We start from the raw sequence: 12,936 nt of genomic DNA, 5'->3' as shown, positions 1-12,936 counted from the left end.
TTCGGCCACCTGCTCCCAGCGGCCCCACCTGCCTCCCACAATGTGGACACCACAAACCTGAGATAAGAATTTAATTATTTACAAAGCAGAGAAGCCTGAAGCCGGGCTGCCTTCCTGTTTTCCCACTGGCTCCCTCCAGATCCACAGGCCTTTTACCTAACTGGTCAGGGCCTGCCCCTGGATCCTTCCATTCCTGGGCCAGCTCCTTTTACAAAGTTCTTTGCCATTGCAATCTGACGACCCCAGGGGGCTGGAAGGCATCACAGTTTCCATCTTAGAACCAGCACTCAGGGAGTGACAAGTACTGCTCAAGGTCTTTGGTCTGCGGACGGCAGAGCTGGTGGCACCCACAGCTTCTGAATCCTCCTTCAACTTGATAGTCAAGGACACTGAACACGCCGTCATTGGCCAGCTTGGCTTTACTGCCCAAACACAGGTGGCTCTGTCTGCTCCATCTGCTACCTGCTCACCACCCGAGAGCTAGCCATCTTTATCCACACGTCCTACCATTCCGCAAAGCAAGTCGCTCCTCCTGGAAACCCTCCCAGACCCCACTCAGCCTAACTAACTACCCTCCTCTCCTGTGATCTGCCTCAGCCGCAGTGACCAGCACCATAAGCGCTATGAGGGCAGGACCACGTCTGTTCTGAGGCTAGCACAAGGCCTTGCGCCCAGGAGGCACTCAGAGAACACCTGTGCCATCAGGGAATGAACACACAAACCATCACTTCCATATTGCTCTCCCCTTCTCTTGCCCCAGGGCCTGGTGTGCAGAAATGTCATTTCAACAAAGAAAAGTGAGGCTGTAGCAGCCCTGAAGAGCCCATAGAAGAAAAGTTTGAATTCCCGAGAATCAGTCCATCCTTGCATTCATTTCAAAGTATCTTTCGGGGCTTCCCTGGTGGCCCAGTGGCTAAATCTCCACGCTCCCAATGCAGGGGATCCAGGGTTCAAACCCTGGTCGGGGAACTAGAGCCCAGATGCTGCAACTAAAAGAACTTGCCTGCCACAGTGAAGATTGAAGACCCCGTGTGCCACAACTAAGACGCGGTACAGCCAAATAAATACATGTGCTGTGCTTAGTCGCATCCGACTCTTTGTGACCCCATGGACTGTGTGTGACCCCATGGACTGTAGCCCGCCAGGCTCCTCTGTCTGTGGGAATTATCCAGGCAAGAATACTGGAGTGGGTTGCCATGCCCTCCTCCAGGGGATCTTCCCAACCCAGGGTTGAACCCAGGTCTCCCACATTGCAGGTGGATTCCTTACTGTCTGAGCCACCAGGGAAGCAGAAAAATACTGGAGTGGGTATCCCTTCTCCAGGGGATCTTCCCAACCCAGGAATCTAACTGAGGTCTCCTGCATTGCAGGCAGATTCTTTACCAGCTGAGTTACCAGGGAAGCCCAATAAATAAACATTTTTTAAAATATATATCCATCAAGTGCCCACTGTGTGAGCCAGGCACTGGTGGCAGCGATACAGCGATACAGCGAGCAAGCCAGGCAGTAAAAGAAATTAACAAGTAAACAGGCCCTGATGGCCAGTGTGGTCAGTCTCATGAGGGAAACACAGGGCAGCAGTGGGAGAGGACACCAGGGCCATCTGACTAGCCAGGGTGGTCCGAGAAGGCTTCCTGGTGGAAGTGATGTCTAAGCCAAGACCCAACAGTTGAGCCTAATGATGGCAACGAGAGCCAGTATTTATTGTGCCTTTATTACTCGTCTAGCTTTACCTCCAATAAAGAGCTGGGGTGTGGAGAAGAAGCGTGTGGCCTCAGGTGGCTCAGGCAGCAAACACAAAGTCCAATTCCAGAGCCTGGGCTTCAACCACCCTGTCTCCCTCTCCTCCCTCCTCACATCTGAGGTGTGACCACTGACCTAGGTGCCCCCAGATGCCCCAGGGAACTTCAGAGACCTGCTGGACAGCACCAGAGTTCAATGTCTAGGTTGCGATTCCACAGCCCAGAAGGGCCCCCAGGCCTCTCGGCCTTCCAGGCCCAGAGAGGGGGGCTGGAGGGTCCCTGCAGACCCAGACAGAGCCATCCCTACATCCCCAGGACAGACTTGGTGGTGGAGAAAACTCCCCCACCTTCTCAGGTTTCCTGAGTTTCCTGGGCCACGAGAAAGGGCTCCTTCCCAAATGAGAAGTTTTTCTGGAACATTAGAGAAACTGCCCCAAGCTGGAAGCTCCCTGCTGACCCCACCCTGACTGCTCTGCACCATTCAGGGCTGGCCCCTCTTTGGACAAAAAGAGAGAGGACCTCTAAGACCAGAAAGTCCGCCTGCCGTGGGGGTGGACGGGGGTGCTAGGAGGTCACCAGCAATGACTCTCTGCCTCCCAGCTGCCCTGCAAAGCACACGAAAGAAAGGCCCCTGATCACAGCGACATCACATCTCCCCGCCAGTCAGTCTGGGTGGGAGCTGGCCCGTAGGGAGAGAAGCCGTGGGCCCGGCCCAGCCCTGCCCCCGCCTGCCAGAGCCACACTCCAAGCCCCGGGACCCAGATTTAACATATCTCACTCCATGTGCGCTCCCTCTCCCCGGGGGCCCCTCAGCACAAGTTAAGATCTGATTGGCACTAATTGGACCAAGCTGACAGTGCCCAGGGCAGCTTGAGTACTGTCATCAGAGATTTGACTCACCAAGCAATGGCTGTCGGTGCCTATGGAGCCCACCGTTAGTGTCATTTTGGGAGGATCAAGCAAGCTTGGATGGTGCTTTGTGAGTCAACACCACTGCCTGGCCAAGCTTGCAACCAGAGACCTCGAGCTTATAAGTGATTTATTCTTGGTCTCATATCCAGGCAAGGGCTGGAATCCAGCTTCCTGATCATCAGCGTATTGGTCCATTCCTCTGCTTATGGTCCCAGAAAGTCTTCCCTAGAAGAAAAAGTGGGTTCTAGTTCTTCCTTTCCTCCCAGAGCACAAGACTTCCCGTCTGATAATCAACCCCCAAGCCTAAGACTGGAACCTCAACCCAATCCTAGAATATGGAGCTCCCAAATGAACTCTTGGCCCCAAGACTCGATGCTCAACTGCAATCGTGAATTCTGGACCCTGAAGTGAAAACTCCTCCTAGGGATAAAATCCTCACCCCAGCATGGAACTCAGACCCCCACAACAGATGCACCAATACCTACCCCAAATCCTGCCTTCATATATTGCAGCCTCATCCCCCAGATAGAACCTTGTACCCTGGGAATCAACCATTAGCACCAGAGAGCAAAGCCCCACCACCTTCAGAACAAGCCCTGAATTTTGGGAAATTCTGTTCTCAAAACCAGTCCAGGCTCTTCTTATATTTTGTTTCCTTAACACAACCTCAACGTGAGGACCAGATGAGTGGAACCCAAGCTCCCTAAAATACTTTCCTTCACATTTTGTAGTAGGAGAACTAGAGGACTCTCACGCAACGGAAACCCCCGTTTCGAGGAAGGCTGCACTCTAATGCAGAAAGCTCCATGTAAGTGGCATCCTGGTTACTCCCAGCCTCATCCCACCACTTCCTCCATCCTCTTGGCTCCACACCAGGGTCTGGATGTCTGGCTTGTCTCCTCAGCCCCAGAGGATCCGCCACGCCTGGCTCAGGAGAGCAGAAAGCCCCTGTGCATCTCTCAGGCACTGGCTAGGTTCTTTGCACCCCCAAAAGAGGGGTTTTCCTTATTCATTCTTGGTCTGTTCAGATTTTCTTTCATTATGATTCAGTCTTGGTAAGTTGCATTTTCTAGGAATTCATTTCTTCTAGGTTATCCAACTTGTTGGCATATAATTGTTCACAGTAGATGAAAATATAAGAGGAAAAGCGCCCTACAATTCTTTGGGTTTATGTGGTATCCGTTACAATGTCTCCTCTTTCATTAATGATTTTATTTATTTGAGTCTTCTCTCTTTTTTCTTAGTCTAGTTAAAGACTTGTCCATTTTGCTTATCTGTTTAAAAAACAAAACAGTTTTGTTGATCTTTTCTGCTGTCATTCTAGTCTTTATTTCATTTAATTCCTTCCTTCTACTAACTTGGGGCTTAATTTGTTTTTCTTTTTCTAATTCCCTGAGGTATAAAATTAGGTTATTTATTTGAAATCACTCTTTTTTTTCTTAATGTGAGTATTTATCACTATAAACTTCCCTTAGAACTGCTTGCGCTGCATCTCCTAACAGTCCATTGGTTTCCTATGTTTCCACTTTCACTTGTCTTGAGATTTTTTAAATTTCCCTTTTGACTGTTCAGGAGCATGTTGTTTAATCATATTAGTGAATTCTCTCATTTTCCCCCTATAACTGATTTCTAGTTTCATATCATTGTGGTCAGAAAAGATACTCAATGAAATTCCAACCTTCTTTCAATACGGTAAGACTTGTTTTGTGGCTAACCTGGAGAACTGCTAAAGCAATCTTGAGCAAGAACAGAGGCATCACACTTCCTTTCTTTTTTTCAAGACAATTTTTTCTAAGACAAATTGCAAATTAAACTAAAAAGCTATAAGTATCAAAACACTACTCTGTTAACATAAAAAAATAGACATATAGATCAATGGAACAGGATAGATAGCATAGAAATAAACCCACACATACACTGTCCACTAATTTTCAACAAAGATGCCAAGGATATACAATGGGGAAAGGATAGTTTCTTCAATAAAAGGTGCTAGGAAAACTGGATATCCACATGCAAAAAAAAGTAAATGGACCCCCATCTCATAGCAGGTACAGAAATCAACTCAAAATGAATTAAAGATCTAAATGTAAGACCTAAAATCACGAAAATCCTGGAAGAAAACATAAGAGTTAAGCTCCTTGCCACTGATCTTGGCAATGATTTTGGGGGGTTGACACTCAAAGCAGAGGCAACAAAAGAAAAAATAAACAAGTTAAAAAGGGTTTTGCATGCAAGGTAAAAAAATAAAATGAAAAGGCACTCTATGGAATGGGAGAAAATATTTGTAAGCTATATATCTGATAAGGGGCTAATTTCCAAAAATACATAAGAAACTCTTACAACTCAATAGCAAAAATAATAATAATACCAACTCAACTGAAAAATAGGCAAGGGACCCGAATAGTCATTTTTCCAAAGAAAACATACAAATGGCCAGCAGGTACATGAAAATGGGCTCAATATCTCTAATCATGAGGGAAATGCAAATCAGAATCACAATGAGGATCAGAACGTGGTAAAGAACCTCCTGCCAATGCAGCAGACATGGGTTTGATCCCTGATCCAGGAAGATCCACTATGCCATGCAGCAGCTAAGCCCGTGAGCCACAACTATTGAGCCTGTGCTCTAGAAGCCTGGGAGCCACAACTACTGAAACCCATGTGCCCTAGAACCCATGCTCTGCAACAAGAGAAACCACCACAGTGAGAAGCCCACACACCACAACTAGAGCGTGGCCCCCACTCGCCACAATCAGACCACACGTCAACAAAGCCCCAGCAGAGCCGAAAATAAATAAAATGATTTTAAAAACACACAATGAGGTAACACCTCACACCTGTTAGGATGTCTATTATTAAAAAGACAAGAGAAAACAAATATTGATGAGGATGTGGAGCAAAGGGAGCTCTTGTACACCGTTGGTGGTGTAAACTCGGTAGAGCCCTTTTGGAAAACAGTGTAGAGGTTTCTCAAAAAATTAAAAGTAGACTACCATATGACCCAGCAGTCCCACTTCGGAGTATATATCCAAAGGAAATGAAATGAAATCACTCTCTTGAGGAGCTAATTTATACACCCAAGGTCATTGCCATATTATCCACGATAGCCAAGATATGGTAACAACCAAAGTGTCTACTGATGGATGAATGCATAAAGAAAATATAGTGTGTATATATATATATATATATATATATGTATACCCAGCTACGTCTGTTTGCATGTGAATAAATGGAATATTATTCAGCCATAAAAAGAAGGAAATCTTGCCATTTAGGGCAACATGGATGAACATGGAGAGCCTAATACTAAGTGAAGTAAGCCACAGAAAAGATAAAGAAAAATAAATACCATATAATATACTCATTGGAAAAGACCCTGATGCTGGGAAAGATTGAAGGCAGGAGGAGAAGGGGATGACAGAGGATGAGATGGTTGGATGGCATCACTGACTCGATGGACTTGAGTTTGAGCAAGCTCCGGGAGTTAGCGATGGACAGGAAAGCCTGGCGTGCTGCAGTCCATGGGGTCACAAAGAGTCGGAGATGACTGAGCGACTGCACTGAACTGAATATCACTTATATGTGGCTCTAAAAAAGGAGGGGTTGAATTGAAAGAAACAGAGAATATAATAGTGGTTGCCAAGGGCTGGGGGGTGGAGTAAATGGAAATGTTGGTTAAAAATACAAACTTCAGTTACAAGGTAGGTTCTGAGTACCTAAGGCACAGCATGCTGACTATGGTTCCTAATACTTGTATACTTGAAATTTGCTAAGAGTAGATCTTAACAGTCTTACCAAACAAACAAAAAAAAGTAACTATGTGAGAAGAATTAACTTGATTGCAGGAATGATTTCATAATATATACATATACCTAATCAACACATAGTACACTCTAAGTGTATTACAATTTTATTTACCAATTATACTACAATGAAGCAGGGTCGGGGGAGGAGGCTGTTTCCTGCAATCAAGAGGAGTCAGGAGTCAAGGATAGAATCTGTTGCCTCCATCAGGGACAGGCACTCTCTTGGGTCCGAGCTCTGTCTTTGCGCCTGGAAGCTAAAGGAAAGTCCAGGGTCTCCAGGCAGGAAGAGGTCCTTGCTGGTCCTGCTGGGGTCAGGACGAGGTTCTTCACGAACTCCAGTCTAGCCTGAGAGCCAGGGTCAAGAATGGATATTAACCTAATGTTGATTCTGGACCTATGAAGAGGCCTAGAAAGAGGCTGGAACAGGACTCAGAAGTACAGATTTGGGGGACTTCTCTGGCGGTCCAATGGTTAGGAATCCGCCTTCTAACAGTAGAGGATGCAGGTTCGAACCCTAGTCAAGGAACTAAGACCCCACATGCTTCAGGGCAACTAAGCCCATACACCACAAACACTAAGCCTACGCACTCTGAAGCCTGCGTGCCACAATAAAAGATTCCACAAGCAAACAACATAGCCAAATAAATAAATATTTTTAAAAAGTACAGACTTTGATAATCCTGTGACAATCTGCACCTCAGTTTCTCCTGTGTAAAGTGGGGCTATGAATTCTGGTCATGGGACCCCAATGAGAAATCAGAGGAAGAAGTAGAAGGGAGTGGTTTGAGGCTGTTCAAATGCAAGGTTCACAGCCCTGTGAAGTCTCCAAGCTCAGGGCAGAGACAAAGAGCTTTTTTTCTCTCCTCTCTTCCCCTTTCCCACCTGCTGCCTCATTTCTCAGCCATTTTTCCGCATTCTCTTTTACTCTATGATCATCCATCCAGACCTTTGTGCTTTCCCTTCCCTTCACAGTTTAATAATTTAATAAGTACTGAGCCCCAGGGTGAGGGTCTGGGGCTTTGATCTCAATTCTGGGAAAACAAGAGCAGCCTTGGCCTGTCTGGGCTGATTTATAGCCACCTTTTATGGTTTGTGTGTGTATGCTGGGGGAACTGGCGCCCACGGAGAGCGAGGAGCCACCTGAGAAAGCCTGGCCAGGTTGGGACTGAAAGCTACGGCAGAAGCCAGAGGCACATCACAGCACAGGTGCCAGGGCCCCGCCTCCACCCACCTGGGAGCCACCTGTGACAGGCAGAGGGGGCATTAACTATTGATGGTGTCCCAACGGGTAGGGATGGAGCCAAGAGCTCAGAGCCAGCTCTGCCCTGCTCTCTCCTCTTGGCTCTAAGGTCTCAAGGCCTTGGGTAGGACACAGTTTGCAAGGGAAAACTCAAACATCAGCATGCTCACCCCTGACTTCCCAAGATGCCCCCTCCCCATGTACAGCCAAGCTCTTCCAAGCTGAGCCACCTGTATGCCTCACTGACTGCTGCCCCAGAGGTCATAATCCTCCAACACATATCCATACAGGTGGCACCTCTCCAAATCTTCAAGTTGACCTTCTAAAGTGTCTCCCAAATCAATCTGCTTGCCTGGCTGCTCACAGCCCTGCCCTGGAAGAAGCCACACCTCTCCTCCCCTGGAGGAGCAGGAGCCTCCAGCCTCGCCCTCCCCTGCCCCTCTCTGGCCCCAGAGCCTTCCAAGCATCTACAAGATCTTGTCACTCTTCTGCTCAGTGTGTGCTCAGCTGCTCAGTCGTGTCCGACTCTTTGTGACCCCAGCCACTCAGTCATGTCTGACTCTTTGTGACCCCACGGACCGTAGCTCCTCTGTCCATGGAATTTTCCAGGCAAGAATACTGGAGCAGGTTGCTATTTCCTACTCCAAGGGATCTTCCCCACCCAGAGATTGAACCCAAATCTCTTGCGTCTCCTGCATTGGCAGGGGGATTCTTTACCGCTAGTGCCACCTGGGAAGCCTTCTCTTCTTTCAATAGCTTCCCTCAGGATGGTACACATCAGTTGCCACAAGCATTCGTCCCCCTCAGGTGTCCCTCTGTAATTAACTTCTGCCATCCAGAAGAGGTCATCCAGCAAGGTCAGAGCCTTAGGACCTCATTAGCACCTGGTCCATCCAGGTGTCTGAGCTTGGACAAGTCACTTCCTCTGTCCAGGGCTGAGAAAGGAGCTAAGACATAACGACCTCTACGGTCTACTTGGGTTCTGATGTTAGAAGTCAGTGGCCATGCCTCTTCCACCACCCCCATGCACATACCTGACCAGCTTCAGGGAGAATGTATTCTAAGGACATTTGCTGGTAAGATCAGGGTTTAGAAAGGAAAGCAAAGCAAAGCAAAGCAACCACAGAGAAGAAGGGCTCCTGGCCCCTTCTGCCACTGCTGTCTGAACCGGATGAGCGATTCATAGGCCACGGGCATCTCAAGGGCAGAGACGACATCCAGTGCCCCCCTCCCTATTCTCCACGCCCAGTACCAGGCCCAGCACAGAGGGCACCAACACACGAAATGAATCAGCTGGAGCATCCTCACAGTTGCATTCAACTCTGATAAGGGCAAAGTGTCTCCTCTCCTCACTCTCAAGGGTACCCAGACGCCCCCACCTAGACACACTCACAGTCCCATTCCCTGGAGAAGGTCAGCCTTTCAGTAGATGCCAGGCAGAGGCTGGGGGTCAGCCAAGGGGAAAGATGAAGATGAAAGCCAGGAGCGTGTGGAAATGCCACCACCCTCATCGAAGGACAGAAACCTCCCTGGCAATGTTCTCCCTTTCCTGCCCCCACCTAACTTCTGGAGCAGCCAGCATGGCATGACAGGGCAACAGAGGCAAAGAAGGCTATCTGGAAAAGCCAGTAGACATACTTCCCTCCCCTCTCAATCATCCCAAGAGGGTTCTCTCTCCTCCTCCTGCCCCACCCCCACACAGACAGCCTGTGGAACCAGCAACTTGCTTCCACAGGTAGAGAGGCAAGGGAGCAGCCATTCAGTGATTTTCTGCAGGAAGTTCCATGGCCTGGAGGGCTGGGATGACACCAGCCAGGACTCAGCCCTCCCCAGTGGCTCAGCCGTAAAGAATCCATCCACAGTGCAGGAGACCCAGGTTCAATCCCTGGGTCGAAAGATTCCCTGGAGGAGGGCATGGCAACCCACTCCAGTGTTTTTGCCTGGAGAATCTCATGGACATAGGCTATAGCCCCTAGGGTAGCAAAGAGTGGGACACAACTGAAGTGACTTAGCACACACATACTCAGAGCCAGCCCTGTCCTCAACACGGGCTTGTGTCAGACCCCTTCCAGGAGCGCCCTTCTCTGCGCCCCACACCCAGCTCAGTATCCTCAACTGGGGTGGTACTGTCTTCTCTGGATGGCTTTTTTATGTTTTGCCACCCCTCGCAGCTTGCGGGATTTCAGTTCCCTGACCAGGGATTGAACTCAGGCTCTCGGCAGTGAGAGCACAGGGTCCTAACCACTGAACCACCAGGGAGCTCCCCTACTGGGATGCTTTTTAAAATATTGGAGAGTTGTTTTTTTAATGACACAGGTGACCAGTGACATTTAATGGGCAGGGGTCACGGATGCTAAATGAATAGTTCCACACCCAACATGGCAGGAGCAGCCCTGCCCCCAGGAACACAAAGCCAACCCCTACTCGTTTTCAGATCACTTCCCTGGTCATTTCACTACCCAGACCCTCAAGACCAGGTCACGTTCCCCCAAGTTCCCAGTCTTCTCTCTCACAGTCCTTATCCAGATACCAGTGCTTGTGTAAGAAACTGATGGTGGAGGACAGGGAGGCCTGGCGTGCTGCAGTCCATGGCGTCCCCAAGAGTCGGATACGACTGAGCAACTGAATGACAAAGACGAGAAACTAAAGAGAGAATTGATGGAACAGTTAAAGTAGTGCCCCAGCCTCCGGAGGTAGAGCACAACTCTCCGCCTGTAGTGCGGGCTGCACACACGACTTCCTTCCAAAGAGTGCAAGGTGGAGGAGAGGAAAGTGCACCCTCAGCTTCACAGTGGAGAAGCCGGATGAGCTCTACCTCAGCCTGTGATCAAGGTCCTCAGCCCCGGTGGTGAGTCATGTTGATGACACTTACTGTTCATATGATGCAACTAAAATGGGGCTTCACCGCTGTGGCCTTTCTCTCCAAAACCCAGAACCACAGTCTAATCATGAGAATATCAGACAAATCCCAGTGAAAGGACAGTCCACAAAATATCTAACCAACACTCCTCAACAGTGTCAAGGTCATCCAAAGCAAGAAACCTATGAGAAACTGTCACAACCAAGAGGAGCCTAAGAAAACACAACTGTATATATAAAATGTAGTAGCTATAAATACAATGTGGCATCTTGGATGGGAGCCTGGTACAGAAAAAGAACATGGGGGAAAATTGAAGAAATCAGAGTGAAGTATAGACATCAGTTAAGAACCATGTTCAATATCGGTTCACTAATGTCACAAATGTTCCACACTAATTTAAGACGCTAAGAATGAAGGCAACTGGACATGGACTACGTGGAAACTCTACTATTTTGCAATAATTCTGTAAATCTAAAAGTGTTCTAAATGAAAAGCTGTGGGTTTGTTTTCTTTTTTTTTTAGAGTTGTAGGGCCAAAGTCAGAGAGATCTTGGCTAGAATCCCAGCTCCACCTCATACCAGCCATGTGAGCTTGGGCAAGTTACTTAACCTTTCTGAGCCTCAGTTTCTGCATCTATGTGCTGTGCTTAGTCGCTCACTTGTGTCTGACTCTTTGCGAGTCCATGGACTGTAGCCTGCCAGGCTCCTCTGTCCTTGAGGATTCTCCAGGCAAGAATACTAGAGTGGGTTGCCATGACCTCCTCCAGGGCATCTTCCCAACCCAGAGATCGAACCCAGGTCTCCCACATTGCAGAGGGATTCTTTATTGTCTGAGCCACCAGGGAAGCCCATCTATGCATCTATAAACGGGGATAATAATCATACTTACTTCACATGACTGTTCTAAAGGTTAAAGGGGATAATAGGTGTAAACAGCTTAGCATAGTCTCTGGCACATAAGTGTGAGTAATTGCTATCATATTCTGATTCATTTGTTCATTTGCTGTTCTTGTTCTGAGCTAAGGGGAGCTCCATGGCAGCAAGCCCTCATCTTCTTGTGTTCTACCGTATTCTCAAGCCTAGGAGAACAGCTGCCTCATCACTGATGCTTAGTCTGTGTTTGTTAAACACTGTTAAAAACAGAATGAGCCCTTCCCATCAGAGTATCCTTGGAACCCCAACTCTCACCCTGGGAGAACTTCAGTTCCGGAGCCCAGCGCAGAGCCCTGCCTACCCCCAGACCTTCAGCTAGAGCGCAGAGAAAGCCAAAGCCTCCCACCTGCCTTCCAGTGACTCTTCCTCCTCTCTGAGCCCTGCTTCTCTCTCCACCCTGCCCCACAGACATCAGCACCTGCTCATTTCCTAAAGCAGCAGGATCCACGTAATGACCTCTGATAAACATCTTTTAATAAACCCTGTAGCTGGATCTGTCATCCAGAAGCTATATTCTCCTCACTTCCTGCCCTCACTGCCATCTCCTCCCACTTCCTGGGCTGGCCCATTAGTGCCTCTGGTCTCACCAGGTAGACCTTCAGGCCCCCAAGGCCCCTGGACTCTGGCTTGCTGAGGAATGGCCAACAGGCTGCCCCCGCTATTCCATAAGCCAGACCCTCCCCACCAGCCTGGAGTCTCAGCGGCCTGGCCTGGGTCTGCCTGTGCCACCCAGCCTGACCACTGGCCAGTCCACTTCCCTCCAGCCCTGCAGGCAGTTTTCCCAGGCGTTACCAAGGAGACCACTCACATCCTACCCAGGGTTGCCAAAGCAACCAGCTCAGTGAGGAGCAGCCCCTCGGCTTCCAGCCCCTGGGTGTGCAGGAGCAGGAGTGAGAGATTCACAGGCCAACAGGAAATGGGCCCAGGCAGCTGGCGCACCCAGGTGGAGGCAGCCCCCGCATGCCCCGCACGCTCCTGTCCTCCTTCCTCCCACCTCTTCCTCCTCTGTTACTGCCCTGGTGGTGCCCACACCACCACCTTCTTTGGCTCTGATTTAGAGCCAGCGCCTGGACCTCAATGTACACATCTTAGAACTAGGCATTTGTCATTCCAGATGCTCAGGGAGAAGAAAGTCCCAATATGCAGAAATTCCCCCCAAGGCTAATTTTCTCCCTCATGGACTTTGATGTCCTAGATAAAAATCCCAGTTCTGTCATTTCCTATTCTGGACAGCACTCTTAGAACACATGAGTCTCAGTTTTCTCGCCTATAAAATGGGAATAATACCTTCTTTCCACTTACTGAATGATTAAATGAATTAACCTACAAGAATGCACCCAGCATAGTGCCAAGCATCAGGTCTCACACTTCTTAAAAATCCTTTTTTTCTTCTGATGAATAAGAGCCCTCCTGGCCATAGCCACTGGTCAGAAATGCTTCCAGA

Source organism: Bubalus kerabau, chromosome 22 (assembly GCF_029407905.1).
Source record: "Bubalus kerabau isolate K-KA32 ecotype Philippines breed swamp buffalo chromosome 22, PCC_UOA_SB_1v2, whole genome shotgun sequence".
NCBI classification, from domain to species: domain Eukaryota; kingdom Metazoa; phylum Chordata; class Mammalia; order Artiodactyla; family Bovidae; genus Bubalus; species Bubalus kerabau.
The sequence above is the reverse complement of the archived record's forward strand: the minus strand, read 5'-3'. Positions refer to the sequence as shown.